This window comes from Haliotis cracherodii, unplaced genomic scaffold (assembly GCF_022045235.1).
Source record: "Haliotis cracherodii isolate W230 unplaced genomic scaffold, xgHalCrac1.p SCAF_13, whole genome shotgun sequence".
Lineage (NCBI taxonomy): Eukaryota > Metazoa > Mollusca > Gastropoda > Lepetellida > Haliotidae > Haliotis > Haliotis cracherodii.
Genome location: NW_027266268.1, coordinates 25570531 through 25591937, shown reverse-complemented (window position 1 = coordinate 25591937; position 21407 = coordinate 25570531). Strand labels below are relative to the sequence as shown.

Genomic DNA, 21407 nt, shown 5'->3' with positions numbered 1-21407 from the left:
TGTGCCATTAGTTGGATGATTCCTTCAGTAAACTAGAAGTGAAACCATTGATGTTCACAATGTGGGACCATGACATGCACTGAACTGGTGAATAATGGATGGTTGACGGTGAACAACAACACTTAGCTCATGGACCACGACTTGAACGGAACTAACCTGATGTAATGACCTCAACACAATAAGATTGCCTACCACATCAGTCAACCAACTCTTGGGCATTAATTGTCCTTGTATATCACAGATGATTGTACTAACATCGAACTTATTGATGAGAATGTTCTCGCAAAACTGTACATCACTTGACTTTTATTATATATCTTAGCCATGTGTTAAAATCCTCTAACAACTGGAGATATGTATCTTACAATATACACATTCACAAAAGATTATGAAAATTTGTGATAATTTAAGATGATTTAAGCTAACTCGCAGCAAGACTGGACCCTTCTGTTCTTTTATAATAAATCTTATCGAACATCTCATAGCTATGATATAACTACCGGTACATTGATAGCATTCAACTTGAAGTAATATTCCTGGAAGAATCAAAGCTTTCTGAAACATTAAAGCAACACAAACATATCTTTAGTTTATTTCACTTTTCAAAACAGGGACTTAAACTTTAACCATATGTTAAGCTTTCTCAACTGGTTTGTTTCTGGGAGTACTGGACACATGTCCGTCACTTGGCAACATTATTCAACAACAAGCTCATCACTGTACATGTACAAGTATCAGGAATATTCTTGCAATATGGAGAAACGTATTGCCAATAACCACATCTGCACAAGTAATCTGTCATAGTTAATTACATCATACTCAATCTTCATCGTAGCACCACAAGGAACTGAAACATAAATCTTGACTGAAATTAGTACCAGCGATTCTAGTTTGAATCTGACACAGCCACACCCCAAAATTAAGCTCCGAGCGTGTGCTTAAAGGTGAAGGGTACACTGCAAAGAGTCTCACCAACCAGACTGCATGCCTGACACAAGTGTGTGAGAGAAAGGTTTAATGCCACTGCACAAGACCCCAGCTAGGGACACCAGGAACTAGCCACAAACTGCACCCATGTTGTGAATCAAACCTATCAGTCAGCGAAATGAGTGAACACTTTAACCACTAGGCTATGCTAAGCATGAGAGACTGATGTACCTTTGCGAGATGGCATGTTGTTCACGTCGAATGATTCTCCGATCTTCTGAAGTTGATAGTGTCGGAATTTGGAGTTCAACGCCGACGTCGGCCCGTTGTTCATGTGAAGTGACTGAGAGTAGCCGAGGGCTTTGTGACGGCTACCTTCGGGATTCATGGCCGTGATGTCGGACGAACTCTGGGTAATACAAGCAACATGACATGTGATATATCTACAATAGGAATAGAGGAGGCTGAGCATGGTTCTCAGTCACCAGAACAGTGAAAGTACATTATTTCTGCTTCAAGGCTAGCAATCTTCAGACACTTTTTCATAAATCAATTGTTGAACCATATTTGTTCTCACCTTAACAATAACAACCTTGTCCATCATAAGGACAACATAGTGAATGAGTATTGGTTTACGCTGCTTTTAGCAATATTTCAGCTATATCATCAGGGATTCCAGAAATGGACTGCACACATTGTACCCATGTGGGGAATCGAACCCAGGTTTTCAGTGTGGGGGGCAAACGCTTCAACCACTAGGCTACCCCACCGCCCTCAAGGAAGTAGTAAAGTGGGAAATTATTCAGTGGACAAATCTACTTTTTGACATTCACTGATTTGAAACTTGGATTTACAGAGAAATTTTAATTGATAAAAGAGTTGACATCATGCTAACTTCCTCGAAAGGCATTTAGAAGTTGGAGTACTAAGTAAGGATAAGATATAAGAAAGAACACCACTTGCTTGATAACGGTGTTAGAACCTACACCGAACCGTCGCTCCTAATTATTATAAAGAAGTTGTTCTTCCATGTATCTTATCCTACACAATACACAAACAGTTTCTTTTCAAACCAAATTTGAGTGAGTGGGTGAGTGAGTTGGGTTTAACGCCGCTTTTAACAGTATTCCAGTTATATCGCGGCGTGTCAGCTTAATGTGGGAGGAAAGCCCGAAGTGATGCAGGTCTCAGACGTTTACCACTTTGGTGAAACCCACGAGCATGGGTATGGTGCACAGCGAATCGCGGCGCCTTAGACGACTGGGCCACCCGTGCCCCCAAACCAAATTTGAATAACTGACAATCTTTAATGAATAGAAGATATACCGTATTCGACGTAATAAGCGCCCCGCTCTAATAAGCACCCACGGCGATATTTGCTAATATATTGACTAGTGAACAATCCCAATTAGCACCCCTTTGGATTGATCAATGTACGCAAGACTTATCTATTCGCGTATAATACACACTCGTGTGTTATATGCACCCTTAATTATAGGCAATTAAATTCTGGAAAAATATATATGTCGTATATAAATATTTCAGGCTGTCAGCATAAACCACAAAATTTATCTTCAACTCTGTTGTTTTTCACCAAAGTAATATTTTAATAAGAGCCCCCTATTTCTAATTTTGAGAGGGCCCTGGGCGCTTATTACGTCGAATATGGTACTACTTTTTACAGGGTAAATTCCACTGAAGCATCACCGCAAGTGTCCTTGGTTCGGTATTTACAAGGTCACATCAATAACATGTGTTATACACTGATCAACAGTTCAACATTTTTGTGTCCATTAGATAGAAAAATAATATTCCAGTTCACAAAACCATTCATGCTTAGAAACCAAAGAAAAGACTTTTTGTCAAAGATAGGTCAATATCAGCATGGGATGCACAAAGAAATAAAATGGTTGACCACTTTCTAAACGTAGACATTAGAAATATGAAAGCCAGCAGGATACATTTTGAATAGGTAACAGAACTAAAGGAAACTGAAAATTCTGTTCATGCAAAATCATACATTGAGAAAAAACACCGTTTGAGGACAGTATACTAAAATTAACATGACATATATCTCCGCAATAAGGTTAATGTCAGTTTAAGAACCTATCCAAAAAAGGATCTTCATGTTAAGTTCTCCTTCTTCCTAGACTAACACTTAGTCTCTGAAAAAATATATTTTGGATAGAAACAAGCAGCTACATTTAAACTGAACCTATGGAAAATCTAGACTTACTTCTTTTAGAACTAAAGTATGGGCAGAAGGGAAAATATATATAATGGTTCTGGGACTGTGAGACAGACTGTGGCTAATCTAGACTTGTTTTTTTTAGGGTTATAGCATTACAGTAAGGGCTGGGCAGAAGGGAAAATAACATGGTTCAGTGACTGTGAGACAGACTGTGGCAAATCTAGACTTACTTCATTTAGGGCTATAACTACAGTAAGAGCTGGGTAGAAGGAAAAATAATATGGTTCAGGGACTGTGAGACAGACTGTGGCTAATCTAGACTTGCTTTATTTAGAGCCATATCTACAGCAAGGTCTGGGTAGAAGGGAAAATAACATGGTTCAGGGACTGTGAGACAGACTGTGGCAAATCTAGACTTACTTCATTTAGGGCTATAACTACAGTAAGAGCTGGGTAGAAGGAAAAATAATATTGTTCAGACTCCCCAACCCGATGGTGAGACTCGCCCGCTGCTGCCTGCCAAGTGTTAGATCTATACACCCCAAGTCTGAGTGTGGTCTTGATGAGGGCAACCTGGCAAGGTTTAGTAAGGAATCCCTCTACAGGAGACAACCAACTCACAATGTCCATATCTAACCAGTCAAATACATCGCCTCAAACAGCAGAACTGTCACAATATGTTGTGTGATCTTGAGATATCTCTTACTAAAAGCAAGGGTGATTAGGGAAATAGATCTTATTAAAAGGATATCCTGATATTTGATAATCACATCAACAGAAAAATTTAATGAACATAAGACTGATTAATTTTTTGAGTGAGTTGGTGTGTTCCAACACCTAAATTGCTCTAAAAAAATATTAAGGAATTTTTTTTCTGAAATTGATCTGTGGCCTGTAAACAAATAAAATGTTGGCTAGTTGAAGGAAACATTTCCCTGGAGATGTAGACAAAGGTACCTCCTAGTGCTGTTATCCCACACCAGATCACCAAGCTCCTTCCCAGCGCGTGACACCTTCGTTACACTCTCGGTAACATCGCTGCCACCAGTGTGGGCGCGGCCATTACAAGAATCTTGAAATTTGCCCTCTAACCCCATATGTAGTAACGTTTATACTTTTGTTTACGTCTTTGGGAATGCCATCATATTCCAGATGAATTTTCTTTGTTGTTTTAATAATCAGATTGGTTCGAGATTGCAGACTAACAGAAAATCAACCAACTTCTCCCTTACATTCTTACTATATCAATTAAAGATTATGCTTTTAATGAAATAGAAATTCAAATTGACAAACAAACAAAGTAATTTATCAGCGGTAAGTGTATTCGGCGTGACGCAGTCGTCACTTGTTTGTAAACATAACGGACATTCGGTTGAGAGTTCAACTCCAAGCATGGTTGGGGCCACCTATCACAGTGGGGAGTTTTGACCGGTGGCAGCGATAGTATCGAGAGCTCCACGAACGGCTATCGCTGTGAGGAGCTTGCAGATCACCTTATACTCACATGGTACCAAATATGTTCTCTTATAAATGCTGTCTGGTTTCTCTAGGAAAAACACAAATTGCGCTGTCATGACACTAGCAACCCTTCGCAACCCTTAGCAACTGCCCCACCTGCCATCATCATAAAGACATCTTTGTCGTCTGCTTTCCACAAAAGAGTACAAGTTCCTCCAGTGTGAGACTCATGACAATTGTTATTCCACCAGGGTCCATGTGCACAAAGTGATCTCAGCACTACGACAATCATAACTCCCATACCCTTACATACTCTTACGATAGTCGTTGCACAAATTCCGCTTTGTGCAAGTGCGACCTGATAAAGAAAATACATTTCACATACCGTAATCGACGTAATAAGCGCCCACGGCGATATTTGCTAATATATTGGCTAGTGAACAATCCTAATTAGCACCCCTTCCGATAGATCAATGTACACAAGACGTATTTATTCGTGTATAATATGCAGTTCTGGAAGAATATGTCTGGCGTATATAAACATTTTAGGCTGTCAGCATAAACCACGAAATTTACCATATTAAAACTCTGTTTTTTTCACCAAAACAATATTCTTATAAGAGCCCACTATTCCTAATTTTGAGAGCGCCCTGGGCACTTATTACGTCGAATACAGTAATCTCATACACTCATGGTGAAACTATATAAACAAGTATTCAATAAAGAAGATGAGGTGCAACTTGAGATAAATTACTTTACGAATAGTTGCTACATAATCATACATGTATACATTTAAAACCAGCTTTGTGTACAAGGGAAGCCACAGTCAGTGTGTTGACATAGACTCTGCTCAACATCAATCACAACACTGCAGGTACCTGAAATAGCCCGACGCACATTTCAAAGAGGCTTTTATTTGACTATTGTTGAAGGTTAGCAAAGCAGAAAAGAGGGTATATTTTTCAAAAGGGCTGCATTAATCCAGAACTGGTTGTTTATTTCTAACTCTGTTGCCCAATCCAGCACCCAACTACACAGAACACCCATCAATCCATCCATCCAACCATTACTTCATTCAACCATCCATCTATCCACTCATTCAACCATCCATCTATCCACTCATTCAACCATCCATTTGTCCATCCAACCATTACTTCATTCAACCATCCATCTATCCACTCATCAACCATCCATTTGTCCATCCAACCATTACTTCATTCAACCATCCATCTATCCACTCATTCAACCATCCATTTGTCCATCAAACCATCACTTCATTCAACCATCTATTCATCCATCCATTCATTCAACTATCCATTTGTCCATCAAACCATCACTTCATTCAACCATCTATTCAACCATCCATTCATTCAACCATCCATTTGTCCATCAAACCATCACTTCATTCAACCATCTATTCATCCATACATTCATTCAACCATTCATCACCCAATCCAGCACCCAATTACACAGAACATCCATCAATCCATCCATCCAACCATTACTTCATTCATCCATCCATCACTTCACCCATCCATCTATCCACTCATTCAACCATCCATCCAACAACCACTTCACCCATCCATCCATTCAACATCCATCACTTCACCCATCCATCCATCCATCCATTCATTCATTCACCCATCCATCCATTCATTCATTCACCCATCCATCCTACAACCACTTCAACCTTTATTCCTTCAAATACTTTTCTTTTATCTGTCACCCCCACCCCTCTTCCCAGCCTCTCCGTCTGTTCATCCATGAGTCGTAAAGGCTATGCAGTGTTTTATTGAGTGGCATGATTGTCTTACTCGTTCTCTCTTGTCCAGTTCCTCCTTTGGGGTCTTCTTCTTGTCTATGTTTGCCTTGGAGTGGAGGTCCCTCTTGGCCTGGACAACATGAGCGGGAAAGTCAGGGCATGCACAACATTCAGGTCGACCTCTCTATACAGAGCAGGGCCCCGATCCACGGAGCGATCCACGGAGCCATAGCCCAGATCCACAAAGCAATAAGAGCGCTAAGATGATCGTAACTTCCATACTTTAGACAGACTTACGACAGTCGTAGTTCTCTGATTGCTTCGTGGAACCTGGAGTGAGTGAGTTTGATTTGACACCGCTTTTAGCAATATTCCAGCAATATCTCGGCAGGGAACACCAGAAATGGGCTTCACACATTGTACCCATGTGGAGAATCGAACCCGGGTCTTTGGCATGATGAGCGAATGCTTTAACCACTAGGCTACCCGACCACCCCCTTTGTGGAACAGGGCTCGGGGCAGATCCACAAACCATTCATAGATCTACAACATATGTAAGCCTGTGATGAACTATCATGTCAGTTATGATAGGTTGTAACAGTGCAAACACTCTGTGGATCGGGACCCAGCTATAACATGAAGCTTGACAGAGATGACATACAGAATCTATAGTGGAGAAAGCAAGTCATGCGCGAAGTATAAAAAGCAGACTTCTATGCAGCCAAATGTTAAAGAAACTTTTGTCACGATGTTCACGAATTTTAAATGACATGTTTGTGACGGATTGATGAACGCACACATGATCTTGACAAAAACGAAAGCTATTTATTGTATTCCCAGGTGTGTCAAATATTCATCTGACCTCAAATTCGAGTGTAACTTTCAAACTATCGTGAGTGGTATACCAAAAGGAAATCAGGAAAAGCTGCAGGAAAATGTAACTTAAAGTTGTATTTAATAGCGATCTGACACACAATCATGTCAGACATCATCCTCATCCCTTCACACTGTGAATGAAGCTCAAGACGTAAACAAGTTTGTTGATGTCAGATCCTAGTTCCCGTGCTCTACCATCAGAAAACAAATAACGAAAGTTTCTCGTTTCTCATCAAGCTGGTTAAAGGAATATTTTATTGTATTTTCAATTTTCAAATACGACAAAATAAACCCTTGTGATGAAGATGAATGTTTCTGATAGGAGAATATTTGATATTTCCTTTATGGCTTTTTGAATATAAAACACTAAATATAAAATAAACTACATTTATAACGAACACTCTTATAATAAACTGATGTATATAACGAAATGTTTTTTGTCCTGACCATATGCTGTATATATGCTTAAAACGAACTACGGTCATAACAAACTAAAATTATTAGTCCCTTTTAGTAATTATAACGATAGTTTACTGTAATTAAAATTTAGGAATGAAAATGAATGGTTTAGTTATTTCAAAAATATTTGTAAAAAAAAACAGATTTAAAAATGTTGAAATTTTCAAATGATTATTGATTTATAAATGCACTTAGGACAGAAGCAATTTCAACAAGTCATGAGAAAAAATCAACTGAATCACACTGCTTGAACATTATGTGAATTATAGGCCACTGGTAGACATGCAACTATTACACTATAACAATACCACAAAGAACTGCTCCACTTTAATTTTAATTCATCTTCATAATAACCAGTTTGTTAAGAAGAGGGTGTGTCTGAAAGGGTTTTATGAATACATTATATCTTATCTCTGCACATATGTCACACAAACAGAGAGGGCGGCACAGATTCCTGCCATGGTGTCTGATTTCCGTACAAAGTAGACTGTCGTTCCCAGACTTTGCAAACTGACTTATTTTTAAACATTAATTACGGAATATTGAAAGTAAACATCATATCGACTATGAATGCATGCACGTTTTGCACCTACACTATTGACCTTAAACACGGCATAGAAGAAAGAAAATCTATATATACTTGGAGATCAAACACAGACCTCGAGGTCAGGATACATTGAAGAGTGTTCAGACGTGTACTATAGAAATCAAGTCAGTCCTAACAGAGTGGTTTGTTCATTGTACCCTGTTCAAATACATCAGGTCTATTTAGTATATGCTAAAAAACGCTGTCTGCCATGTTGGTAAATCTATAGATCGGTTTGCGGTTAGGCTTGAAAGGATTTGCTTGTCAAGGCTTCTCCTAAGGACGTGGCAGTTGAAAATAGATCAAGAATGCACCAGCTATTTCCACTGTAATATTGTTCTTGTATTACATCTAAGGCTGGCATAGAAATCCCAGGGGATGTTCTGTCTATCTTGTGAATGATGAAAGTTAAATATTTTCACTCATGTCGACCAGACTCATAAAAATATTAATTTTCCTCGTAACTATTTGCTCCTACACCCGACATCACTTGTGACAGACTGGTTTATTTACACATGCATTACTAAGAGGTGTAATATGTTCAAACCCCCTAAAAACACATTTTCTTTTACGTTGTGATTAAATAAAACTTGAAGTGAACAAACAAAATGTCCCATATCTGTGTTACCTTCGCTTAGCACACTTCACGACAACAAGAACTTCAAGAACTGACACCAGATAGACAGGTATCCCGCCTAATTAACACTTCATGGTACCATTCCATATTCCCTCTTGTTCTTTAAAACATTAAATGAATATGTTGTCATGTGAGCAGTATCTGTATGGACATTCTCATTGGTCGGTTTAAAAGATCTTTGCACAAGTTTGATTGTTGTGAACATGTAAGTTTGCTTGCAATAGAATTTAAAAAAATAGTGTTAGCTATACTTTTCTTTTTCTAATCATCTAACCAATAAGATTTGTTTGTTAATGTCTCACTCATCAATCTTCCAGCAATAAATACTGGAGTCTGGACCATACAATCCAGTGATGGACATCATGAGCATCGATCCATACAATGGGATACGATGACATGCATCAACCAAGTCAGCGAGTCTGGCCGCCTGATCCATTCACCTTATAACAAACATGGGTTGCTGAAGACCAATTCTAATCCGGATCTTCATGGGGGTTTAATCAATAAGAATGAGTGAGTGAGTATTGTTTTATGCCGCTTTTAGCAATATTCTAGTAATATCAAGGCAGGGACACCAGAAAAGGGATTCACACGTTGTACCCTTGTGGGGAATGGAACGCGGGTCTTCGGCATGATGAGCGAACACTTTAACCATGAGGCTACCCCATGACCCCATTAACTAATAAGAAATAGTAGGGGCTTAGTGAGTATCCAGTGTTCAGTTATGTTCCAAATTTTCTGATGAGAAGCAGAACAGCAATAACATATGTATCTTTTTCTCATATTTGTTTCTTGCCAGGATCAGTGTTTGAAAAATATTTTGAATGCTTGACTGTGTGTATGTTTTGTTATATTTCTTAAAAATCACCTTGGCACCATTTCCAATACTTGTATTTAATTTTCCCAAATGTATACATACATTGTCTTCAGAATGTGAGGGTGACCATTGCCCTGGATGGCCATCCTCCTCATGTAACAGGGAAGGGGGAAATAAAATGTATAATTTTTTTTTAAAATTCCGATGAGTTGCGATGATGTGGATGATATGCTCACCTGTAATGCCATCAGCCAGATCATCATGGACTCATGATTCTCCGCTGTCAGTACAAACTCCTTTCCCTCTGTCCTGCAACAAATAAAACAAGACAGCTAAACCTCACAGTCAACCATCATGATAGAACCAGTACCTTATATCTGTGCAACCCAGACCAAACACAATTTGGTGTCAACTTGAATAAAGTTCTTTCACCTTTCAATACGCATGACATTTCTGGAGTCTCTTTTGATATATATGTTAACACAAGTCTATTAAAATCTTAAAACATTTTTGATGAATGATGATATATTTGTTATCAAAAGAGACTTGGGTGAGATTCTATTTATCATCCATGATCCATCTTACCGAGGCAAGTAGTTCACTGACTTTAAAAGTCCAGTTTCCACCCTTGCTGAACTAGGTAGGAATTATGGAGTTATAATTTGGCTGGACTTACGGGTCTATGAATAGTCCAATCAAAATCGCGCACCGAAATTGAAGTTTGTAAAATGTTGCGCAGATTTCGGTCGATTGCAGGATTTGCAAAGCATGTGCATAGCCAACTTGTTGTCAACAGATAATTTCCAAGTCTTTTCATGTTTCTAATCAAGGTGCTCACTTGATCTGATGCACTTCGCGATGTAAGACCTGTTATATCACAATATAGATCTTGATTATTGATCAGATCGTCTTGACTGGGCGCAGCCGTTTTGTTTGAAACAAATGCAAATGATACGGGAGCTGGAATATGATTGGTCCATAGGAGAGGGTTAAAAGGGACATAACTCGTAATAACTACTGGTGGCGCTACCATTGAGCCCAGGAATTCAAGCCTAGTTCGGCAAGGGTGGAAACTGGACTTTTATAGTCAGTTAACTCCCTTGCCTCAGGAAGATGTCCAAGATCCTTCCTCCTACTTTTTCAGTTTGTAAACAGTAATAACCAGGGATCTGTTTCACAAAGCTATCATAGCACTAAGGTGAGCGTAACTCCCATACTTTAACATAGACTTACGACTGTCGTTGTGCTATGATCACTTTGTAGAACAGGGCCCTTTGTGTTTGTGTCAAAGATACAACTAACCATCTTCAGTGGCATAGAGATTAGTGACGATTGTGATGTCATGGTAACCAATAATGTCACAATGGTCACAAAGCATTCTGATGCAATTTCATTGTAACAAGATCTCTCTTAGTAGATATAGCTTGATCTCACCCAAGCAACATCTGTGGAAGCCAGTTTTGGATAAAATAATATATTTAACTTTAGGATCTGAAAATGTTATTGATAGTGACATCCCATCATTAGAAGTTGTAATGCAGAAATAACGTATTTTTTTAATTATTTCCAACCATATCATTGTCCTTCCCTACAGGAAAACACTACAACATGCATTATGGGAACAATACGACAAAGTCATCGCAAGAAACAAACTACAGCTTGTCTAATCCTCCCTAATCCTTGTGGTAGGACTTTCCGCCTGATGTCTAGGTCTTTACTAATTTCCTTACATTCTCTAGCGGTGGGAATTTAATGATTTCCTCAGCTCAGTCTGGATTTGTGGTGATTATTGCATAATTATGCAGAAATTACATATCTTTTCCTCTTGGTTGTTTAAAATAATATTTTTACATCTATTCAGAATGAAAGCTATTTCTTGTTTTCCTCAATGACACTGTACTGAATACCTTCTGTTGTATGAGGCAGCTCGTCCTCAGACTTGGTTCTCCTGCTACAATGTAAGTTGTACCAGCTCGTGGTATAAAACCTAACACGGAAACATAAAACCCCATGTACCCCTCGTGATTCTGCTACAACACATTTATTTTACCGAGATGTTTTAAAATGACATAGTAAAAGAATTAAAACAAATTCAAAATTGATAGAAAAGAGCTGTTCGATTGAGCAGAGGTTAACTTGTGCTATGTTATTTGACTTTCATTGACTTGGAAAAAGCATGCAGCTTTTTGCACCAAAACAAGTATTTATTCTGCCTCTGAGAAATCCATGTGCTACCTGTTCATGTTCGTGGTGGGGTATAACAGATTTATTCACCTGTTGAGAAATTTATTTCCCTCCAAGGTGGGATATACATGGTATTTCATCAGGATCATGTAGACTTTATCAGATCTCATACATGGAAGTATGATAATAAGTTGTATCATTCTTAATCACAATTAGAGGACATAACTATTTGTTTTTTAATTTTTAGTAATAAGTAATACATTGACATAATTCAAAGTTTGGTGCTCAATACAAAAAAATTATATATTCTAAAAATAATCTAGGTAAAACTAAGATATTTTTTTCCTGAATCGAATTGCAGGAATTTATGGTTTGATGGGCTGATGAGAATTTATAATTTATTCACGTAATCATTATCCTTACAAGTTGATTGCCACCACCTGGCCAAGCACACTATTTGTCCAATCAGCGAATACTACACGTTCCTAGAGCTATGGCCCTGTGTTTTTACCGGAGCGGTAAGCCCATGTTGACACAGTCCAGGACCTCATTACTGCAGTCTGTCCTTCACTGTGGACATCCCAGCCCAACTAGGCTGTCACCAGGGTGTGATGGCATCTCGTACTACACACTCATAGCTACCAACTGGGCTTATAACCTCATAACACCTACTGTACAATACAGACCACTCAACACTATTGATTGGTGCATTTTACAGTGTCTCTCTCAAGATCAATGAATACTCTTCAATCATCACACTTCTAAACATAAGATTAAGATTAGACACAATGAAAAGTTTAACGTAGGAGCAATTCAAACTTTAGCAAAAGTGCAATGTGAATTCTATTGTTGACATTTCACAAAGATACATGATATTTGTGCCACTCTAGAAAAATGCATGCTGTCTTGTACTTCAAAAACTTCTTCGTTCGTTCGTTCATTCATTCATTCATTTGTTTGTTCGTTCGTTCGTTCAATCCATTGATCGTTCGTTCGTTCAATCGTCCGTTCGTTTGATCGTTCTTAACAAATAATCCATCTATATGACATATCTGTCTGTAAATAATCACATCTGGACCAGATGAACCAGTGATTGATATTATGCCGCACACTGGGTGTGATGACAAGCCTGACCACCTGATCCATTAAGTCGCATTGTACAACAAGCATCGGTTGCTGGGGACCCATTGAAACTCAGAATCCACCGTGAAGGAGTAGCAGACCATGTGGGCCACCAGACACACCATGGGACCTATCTCCAGTCTATGTAAGACAGCGACAGTAAATGAATGATAAGATTATTAATGTATCCAGTAGCCATAGCGACCACCTGACCCCATTGTTTGTTTGTTTATTTGTTGTTTATAAACTCAGGTGTTCTTTAACTTCTTTTGAGATGTATAAATTGGAAACGCAGTGGCAAACATGAAACGACTAGCACCTATACCGACTTTTAAACGTTCTACTGCATTTGTCAGTTTCATAATAAAAATGAATATCGTATTTCTACTTTGATTGACAGGTCATCAAGATCGTGACAGGTAATGTACATGGTGACAGAGAGCAGGGTGTAGGCGTGATGACAGCTGCCTGGCTGAGCCTCTATGTCTGCCTATGTGGTACACCTACATACCTATATCTGTCAGGAGCAAAGGATTACGTATCTGACAGCGAAGGGCTTCGTAAACAGTTGAAATTAATCTTTGAGTAGAATCATGCAGACAGAACAAGCACACATGACTTCAGTGGTCTGATGTTTGTAATCATGTATACCACACCGGATTACTTCCAAAGTTTAGGGGGCACAGGGGGCACAGGTGGCCCAGTCGTCTAAGGCACCACGCTTTGCTGTGCAGAGTTGCATCCCTTGGGCATGCCAGAAACCGATGATTGTGGGTTCGAATCCCGGTTCGCCCCGATGCTGTTTCTAGATTTGTCAGCACCATACCCGTGCTCGTGGGTTTCACTGAAGTGGTAAATGTCTGAGACCTGCATCACTTCGGGCTTTCCTCCCACATTAAGCTGACACACAGTGATATAACTGGAATACTGTTAACAGCGGCATTAAACCCAACTCACTCACTCACTTCCAAAGTTCAACGTAACAGACCCACTAATAACAGACAGAAATCCTCTGCATGGATAGGCACAGCAGACCAAAATACCTTACTTCCTCTAATGAAGTTTTCTGGTGACACTGGGTGTCTAAAACATGCTGGGTCAAAATCAATTTGGAAAAACAGGCACCTAGTCTCTTATACATGCTGGGGGTAGTAAAACCGAAAATGACTCTAATAGAAAATGAAAATGACTCTAATAGATACCAAATATTAATTATAACACAGCAGAAGCATCTATTAGAGGAAATATGTAAGCACTGTGATTAAACATGCTTGCTGGTTGCCCTGGTGTAAATTCAAGTCACCCTTGATATGGGAATTGATAAGCTGTGATTTGCATTTATCTTAGACTTACAACAGTCATAGATAGCACTAAGATCACTTTGTGGAACGGGGCCTGGCAATTACTCCATAACTCGTAACATAACTTCACAACCTTCCAAGACATCTAGGACACTGGAGGGTGAGTGAGTGAGTATGGTTTTATGCCGCTTCTAGCAATATTCCAGCAATATCACGGTGGGGGACACCAGAAATGGGCTTCACACATTATACCCATGTCGGGGATCGAACCCGGGTCTTCATCGTGACGAGCGAACGCTTTAACCACTAAGCTACCCGACCGCCCCCTAGGACACTGGAAATACATTGTCTAAAAGTGATCTGTCAAAGAATGACTTACCTATATATGTCTATAGTTTTAATTTCTACAGCCCAAATATACCATGAACTCCTGATAAAATCTGCCAGAGCCACTGGTATCACCTGGCATTGCATGTGAAGATCTGCCAGATAGTGTTCCATAGTTCCAGTGCTGGCTTACATCGTGTTTATCTCTATAGCGACCTACAGGTCACACTGAGGACACGGGGTCACATACTTCATAGGAAGTACATATAAAACTTTGGGAACAATTTTACATCTAATTAGTCTGCTGTTCCTATGCAGCATATGTAGATAAGATTGCTGAGAGAGTGAGTGAGTAAGGTTTAACGCCACTATATTGGTATTGGCATGTGAGGTTTGGTTTTGGTGTGTGAGGGTGGGTATTGGAGGGTGAGGGTGGGTATTGGAGGGTGAGGGTGGGTATTGGAGGGTGAGAATTGGTATAGGTGTGTGGGGGTGGGGTATTGGAGTGAGTGAGTGAGTATGGCTTTATGCCGCTATTAGCAATATTCCAGCAAAATCACGGAGGGGGACACCAGAAATGGGTTCACACATGTACCCATGTCGGGAATCGAACCCGGGTCGAACCTGATTAACTGATGAGTGAACGCTTTAACCACTAGGCTACCTGATTGCCCTGATTGCTGACAGAGCACAACTGGAGAAGAGTCTAAGAGTTCCAGAGTTCAAGGATATAATCAAGGTCTGGTGGTATAGAATACTTACATGATAATAAACTGGTTCTGGTTGTCGAGGTCAAGGGTAATGGCGGCGCCCTTCAGGTTGACCTCCCCAGCGGGAGGCTTGGACCGGGCATCAGCCTCCGACTTGTAGTACAACAGCTGGCATTTACTTTCTTCCAGGGCACACCACATCCGCTTCCGGGACTTGAGGCGACTCAGAGCTGCAACACATCATAGAATCCCCTAATGACTCGCTGGCAGTATGTATCATGCAGAATGACCCAGGTAAAGTTTATGTTTAAGAATGAATTGTCTGTATTTCAGCCATTTAGTGACTAATATTAAATTTTAAAGACTGACTTTTCCAGGGCCTACTTGCACAAAGCAATCTTAGCGCTAAGATGATTGTAACTCCCATACTTTAACATAGGCTTACAATATGTCTTAGCGCTAAGATTGCTTTGTGCAAGTGGGCCCTGAACTCTATCTTGGGTGGCCCAGTGGACTATGCTAATCATGGGTTTGACTCCTAGAATCTCCCTGATTATGTAATATGATTATGTAGCCCACGTATGCATGCACTTCACTCCAAGTACAATAATCTTGAACGTGATGTTAAACCCCATTTCACCACACCTCACCATTGTTTTGAAGCACTCTCGGCAGTGCAATGGACATCTATGGAGGTTACTCAGAAGCTGAACGTGTCACTAACCCATGGGGCAGTTTAAAGACACTGGCTGCGAGGCGATATAGAATTGGTGAAACATTTACCGAACAGACTTCATTTCTCTGTCTTTTTCGTATTTTATTGATTGAAAGTTTTACAGTACGCAGATAATTAAATGTGTGGTTGATAACATGGGCAATGATCCACATGGTCGGGAAAAACAGTCAGCCAAGTGCCCCACTTGGAGGCCATGCACGCCTTCGTGCTTTATGGCCCACACAGATGACACACACATCTCCGTCAGACCTGTTTACTACCGTCATCATGGATTTATTCAGGCTCTGCAGTTGGCAGACGACACAAAGTAGAATATGTCAGCTCTTATGTTGTATAGCAGACCAGAAACATTAAGGGTGACAGATTACGGAGAGCTAACACTGATGCCAATCCTTCTGGCCAACTTACACCTTTCGAATAAACATTACCATATTTTCTCGAGTATATTGCGCACACAAGTATAATGTGCACCCCCCTCAAGCGGATTCACCATTTTGTACAAAATATTTTTGAATATTAGGCCGGAAAAAAAATTTCACCGTACCCCTTCAGCGAAGTCCGGTAAAAGAATGTGTGATAAGAGACTTGATCAGTACAAATTTGACATTTGAGATACAAAATCACCAGACATGTTGATCTACCATTTATGGATGTATTTATTGTTCGTCTAGGCATTGTTTTACATCCAGGGATTAAGATTACCTTGCGTATTTTCTCGTTAAGACGAAAGTGCTGATAAACCTTAAGATATAATTATTTTCCCTTGTTTGTTTTTTGTTTTCACATATTGGACGATGCAGTGTGGGTTATCCACGAATATAAGATAACTTTGTGATAAATCGCAAATAACAATGAAGAATGAAGCGTGGTTTATTTTAGGGTAAAACATTGTTCTATCATGACGTCATTTGTGGATATTCATATATACGCTTGCAACTTGAAGGCATTGTATATTGGACAACGATATTTTTGAGAGGGGAGTATCTAGTAAGTTATTCCCTATAGATGTAGCTGGAAATGCAGATGAACGCAATGGCCAAATAATTGCTTCCAAAAACGGTAGAGATATTACAATCTGTACTGGGAGCAAGTGTACAGGCAACTGACGTGAGGATTGTAAGAATATGGAATAAAATGGATAAAATGGATTTGTCCGACATTGCCCAGGACGGATTCTATTGAGGGAGTCATCATTATTTAAGTACGGGTAAAAATGTTTAAAGCTTGTACATTTTATCATCATTCATAAAGAGGCTGTACATAATATTGACATCTCATATAAGAAATAAATGACTCGTGGTCGTTTTCGTACAATAAAACATTGCAGGGAGAATATACCACTCGGGGCTGCAGCCCTCATGGTTTATTCTCCCTGCAGTGTTTTATTGTATGATAAACAACTCCCACTCATCGTTTATTTCTTAAATGAGGTGACTTAAGCACAGACAGGAAAGGTAGAGTTACATTTGTCAGTGGTTGGTCACATGATAACGTGATTACGTCTCCGCTTACAGAGCAATTACAGTTGTATCAGAAATCTCAATGCAGGATTCCTTTCCATACAATAATTTAATAAATATTTATATCAATGCCTAGTTGATGTCCGACATAAGCTTCATGTCGTGGTGTCCATGTGTAGTGGCTGCACCTGACACATTCCGGCCTGTGTCACAGATGGCGGCCATCGTCAAAGCATGGAAAAGGTATGGTCGCTTTTATTTATTAACAAGCAGACAGACTTTGCCTAACTCTACATCTGACTAGAACATTTGTTTATTATAAACATCAAGAAAAATAAACTGAAAATATTATTTTGATCAGTTTTAACATCTGAAAATGATTACTGAAGATGTAGGAGATTACATACAAGTGTTGTTTATTTTAACATATATATATATATATTTAATTTCTAATAATTATGACACACCTAAATCTTAAAAAGATGACTCTATTAATCGTAACCATCGAATCCATATGGTTTGTCATACATTCGGGATGTTTTCCACAGTCAGAAATGAGTCAGTATCAGATCAATACGCAGTCACGATTCTCCGATCTTACCTCCAAACACAGGTATCACTAGGGGAGGGAACTCAATTGTGAGGTGCCTCGCCCTAACTGGGATGTGGGTCTCAAAATATTCTTTAAAAATATCCAAAGCAAGTCTCCTATTTCGATGTCTTCGCTCATGATGGAGATATTTGTGTCACAACGTACCACTGTCGTCTATATCAAAATACTGTTCCCCTGCCAACAGGTGGTCATAGATCCATACAGCACCTTGTGAGTGATTAGCTCTCCCTTTGTAGATCTACTGCTTTCGGTCAATATTGCAATTTTGAAATGTTTGAATCAACACGCCATATACCTACTGGTATATAGTTATTGTAATGAAAATAAAAGTCAATAATTAAGTAATACGCATACAGGCTGGTGAACAGAACGATGTGATGTGACGTGATGATTCAGTTGGATGTAATCGTATGCATCACTTGGCTCACTAGGATTATGATTCGCATAAAGCTTTTATGGATATTGGAATAAATCTATGGCAAGACGGTTTTCTAAAATTGGTTCACAGATTTCACAAACTCTAAACAGTGAGTGAGTAGGTGAGTGGGTGGATGGTTGAGTGAGTTTTGAGTGAGTGAGTGAGTGAGTGAGTGAGTCTGCCTTAACGCTAAATGGAGTTAGGTTTAACGCTGCTTTCAACAGTATTCCAGTTATATCACAGCACGTCAGCAGGTGGGAGGAAAGCCCGAAGTGATGCCGGTCTTAGACGTTTACCACTTTGGTGAAACCCACACGGGCATAGTGCTGACAAACCTAGAAACATTATCCAAGCAAATAATTTTTTTTTTTTTTGTAGTGTTGCTGAAGGCATATACATCTGTTCACAATAAAATAATTTTGTATTCAATAGTTTAAACTGTAAGACAATAGGTTACAACAGGTTAAACAGTGCGCCAAGCTTGGCTGCCCCTGCACAGACGGCAACAAACCAGTAGATTACCTTTTTGCATAATAAAAAATTATCTTGCCATGTGTTTTTCATTAAATATTTTTTAAATCTACAACCCAAGAAATAATTAAAGTGTGGCCCAAAAAATAAGTAAATGATGTGTCTCAGAGTGAGGTTGTGCTCAACTGACACAGATACAAACAGTCATTGAAAGCATGCTGTCTCTTTATGGATCTATAATGAGTCTACTTTACAAGTCACATGACTGAAATTCATTCCCAGAATAGGTTATGTACCATTTAATCTAAATGCTACCTGTAGGTTTAATTATAACCATATAGCTAAGGTCATATAGGTATGACATTATTTTAGATCATCCGTCAGGTTTTTTATACAATCCTACTTTAATCCATAAGTTGTTTAGGTCCAAACCATTATGCATGCAAAATTTAAAACATTGTATCAATGTGAGTTTGGGATTTGAGAAAATGATCATCGGATTCTGATATGACTAAGGGGAGCAACTCTGCACAGGCATTTGCAGAGCTTTTGACAGCTGGGCCACAAGTGCCCCTATTGATAAACTAGAGACTTTAACGTTGTAAACGTCCTACCTCCCCCTGGTTTAAAGTTGAGGTATCCAGTTAAACTCGTCCACCCTGCCATGATGACGTCTGCTCTGCGTGACTGGAAGGTGAAGGTCGTCCAATCACAACATAGTTGCCTTCATATCTTTTCCACCCATCTTCTTCACCAGAATTTCAGAAAACAATGGAGACTGCATGTTAATCTGAAATAAAAGGAAAATGTCAGGTGTGATGAAAACAAATTAATCAAAATATGCAGAACTTTGTGTGCAGCTTCAGAAACTAAAGGGTGGTGAGGTAGCCTAGTGGTTAAAGTGTTTGCTTGTCATGCCGAAGACCCAGGTTTGATTCCTCACATGGGTACAATGTGTGGAACCCATTTTCCGGTGTCCCTCATCATGGTATTGCTAGTATATTGCTGAAAGCGGCATAAACCATACTCACTCACTCATTCTTATTGGTTAAACCCCATGAAGATCCAGGTTAGAATTGGTCTTCAGCAACCCGTGTTTGTTGTAAGGTGACCAAATGGATCTGGTGGTCAGGCTCAATGACTTGGTTGATGCATGTCATCGTATCCCAAAAGCAAGGATTGATGCTCATGATGTCAATCACTGGACTGTCTTGTCAAATCTCGATTATATACAGACCGCCATCATACAGCTGGAATATTGCTGAGTGCGGTGTTCGCAACAAAATACAAATGCTGCTCTTTAACACTTGTTAAAGTCAGTGCAGGCATCCACTGAACAACCCCGAGTTAATATAGTGTATTTTCTCCCAGGAGAGACCAGCTGACTCGCTGAGCTGACATGCCTGGCTGGCCAGCCTTGAAGCTGCCACTATCACCTGTGTTTACAAACTCACTAGCATAGATAACGACCAGCAAAGAAGTTTAATCTGAACTGGTTCTCCACAAACTGGTGCTGTGTTTGTCACAATCATTTCTTGCATGATTTGCATATTAAAGTGCTGAAATTATTGAATTGTATATGTGCTGAAATTATTGCATTGCATATGTGCTGAAATTATTGGATTGTATCTGCTGAAATTATTGCATTGTATATGTGCTGAAATGATTGAATTGTATGTGCTGAAATTATTGGATTGTATGTGCTTAAATTATTGAATTGCATATGTGCTACAAATAATGAATTGTATATGTGCATAAATGTCTTAATTGTATATGTGCTGAAATGATTGAATTGTATATGTGCATAAATGTCTGAATTGTATATGTGCTGAAATTATTGAATTGTATGTGTGCTGAAATTATTGAATTGCATATGTGCTGAAATTATTGAATTGTATATGTGCTGAAATTATTGGATTGTATGTGCTGAAATCATTGAATTGTATGACTTGAAATTACATGTAATTGTAAATGTTCTGAAATAGATGAGGTATTAATGTGCTGATATTAATTAAATGTATATGTGATGAAATAATGAATAATGAATTGTAAATGTGCTGAAATATATTAATCATAAATTTGCTGAATTGTATGAAAAGGCTGCAAAGCAAAACAAGACCAAACATTTATATATTTTTTAGCCTTTCAGAAAAAAATCCCTCACACCTGCATTGTGGCAAACAAGTATATAAGATCTGTGACCATATACCGGTATATGGTCACTGATAAGATTCAACCCTGTGTCTACAAGTGGTACTGTCAGCTACAGCGATGCAGGGGCTTGCAACATGGTGTACCTCTACAGGAAATAGGTACACTACATCTTCAGGTGGACACCACCTCGTTTGAGGG

At 39.1% G+C, this 21407-nt stretch overlaps 1 pseudogene; it reads right to left on the bottom strand.

The window, feature by feature from the left end:
• The window catches only part of LOC139459800 (uncharacterized), a 107735-nt pseudogene that overhangs the window by 69320 nt on the left and 17008 nt on the right, over window positions 1-21407 (bottom strand).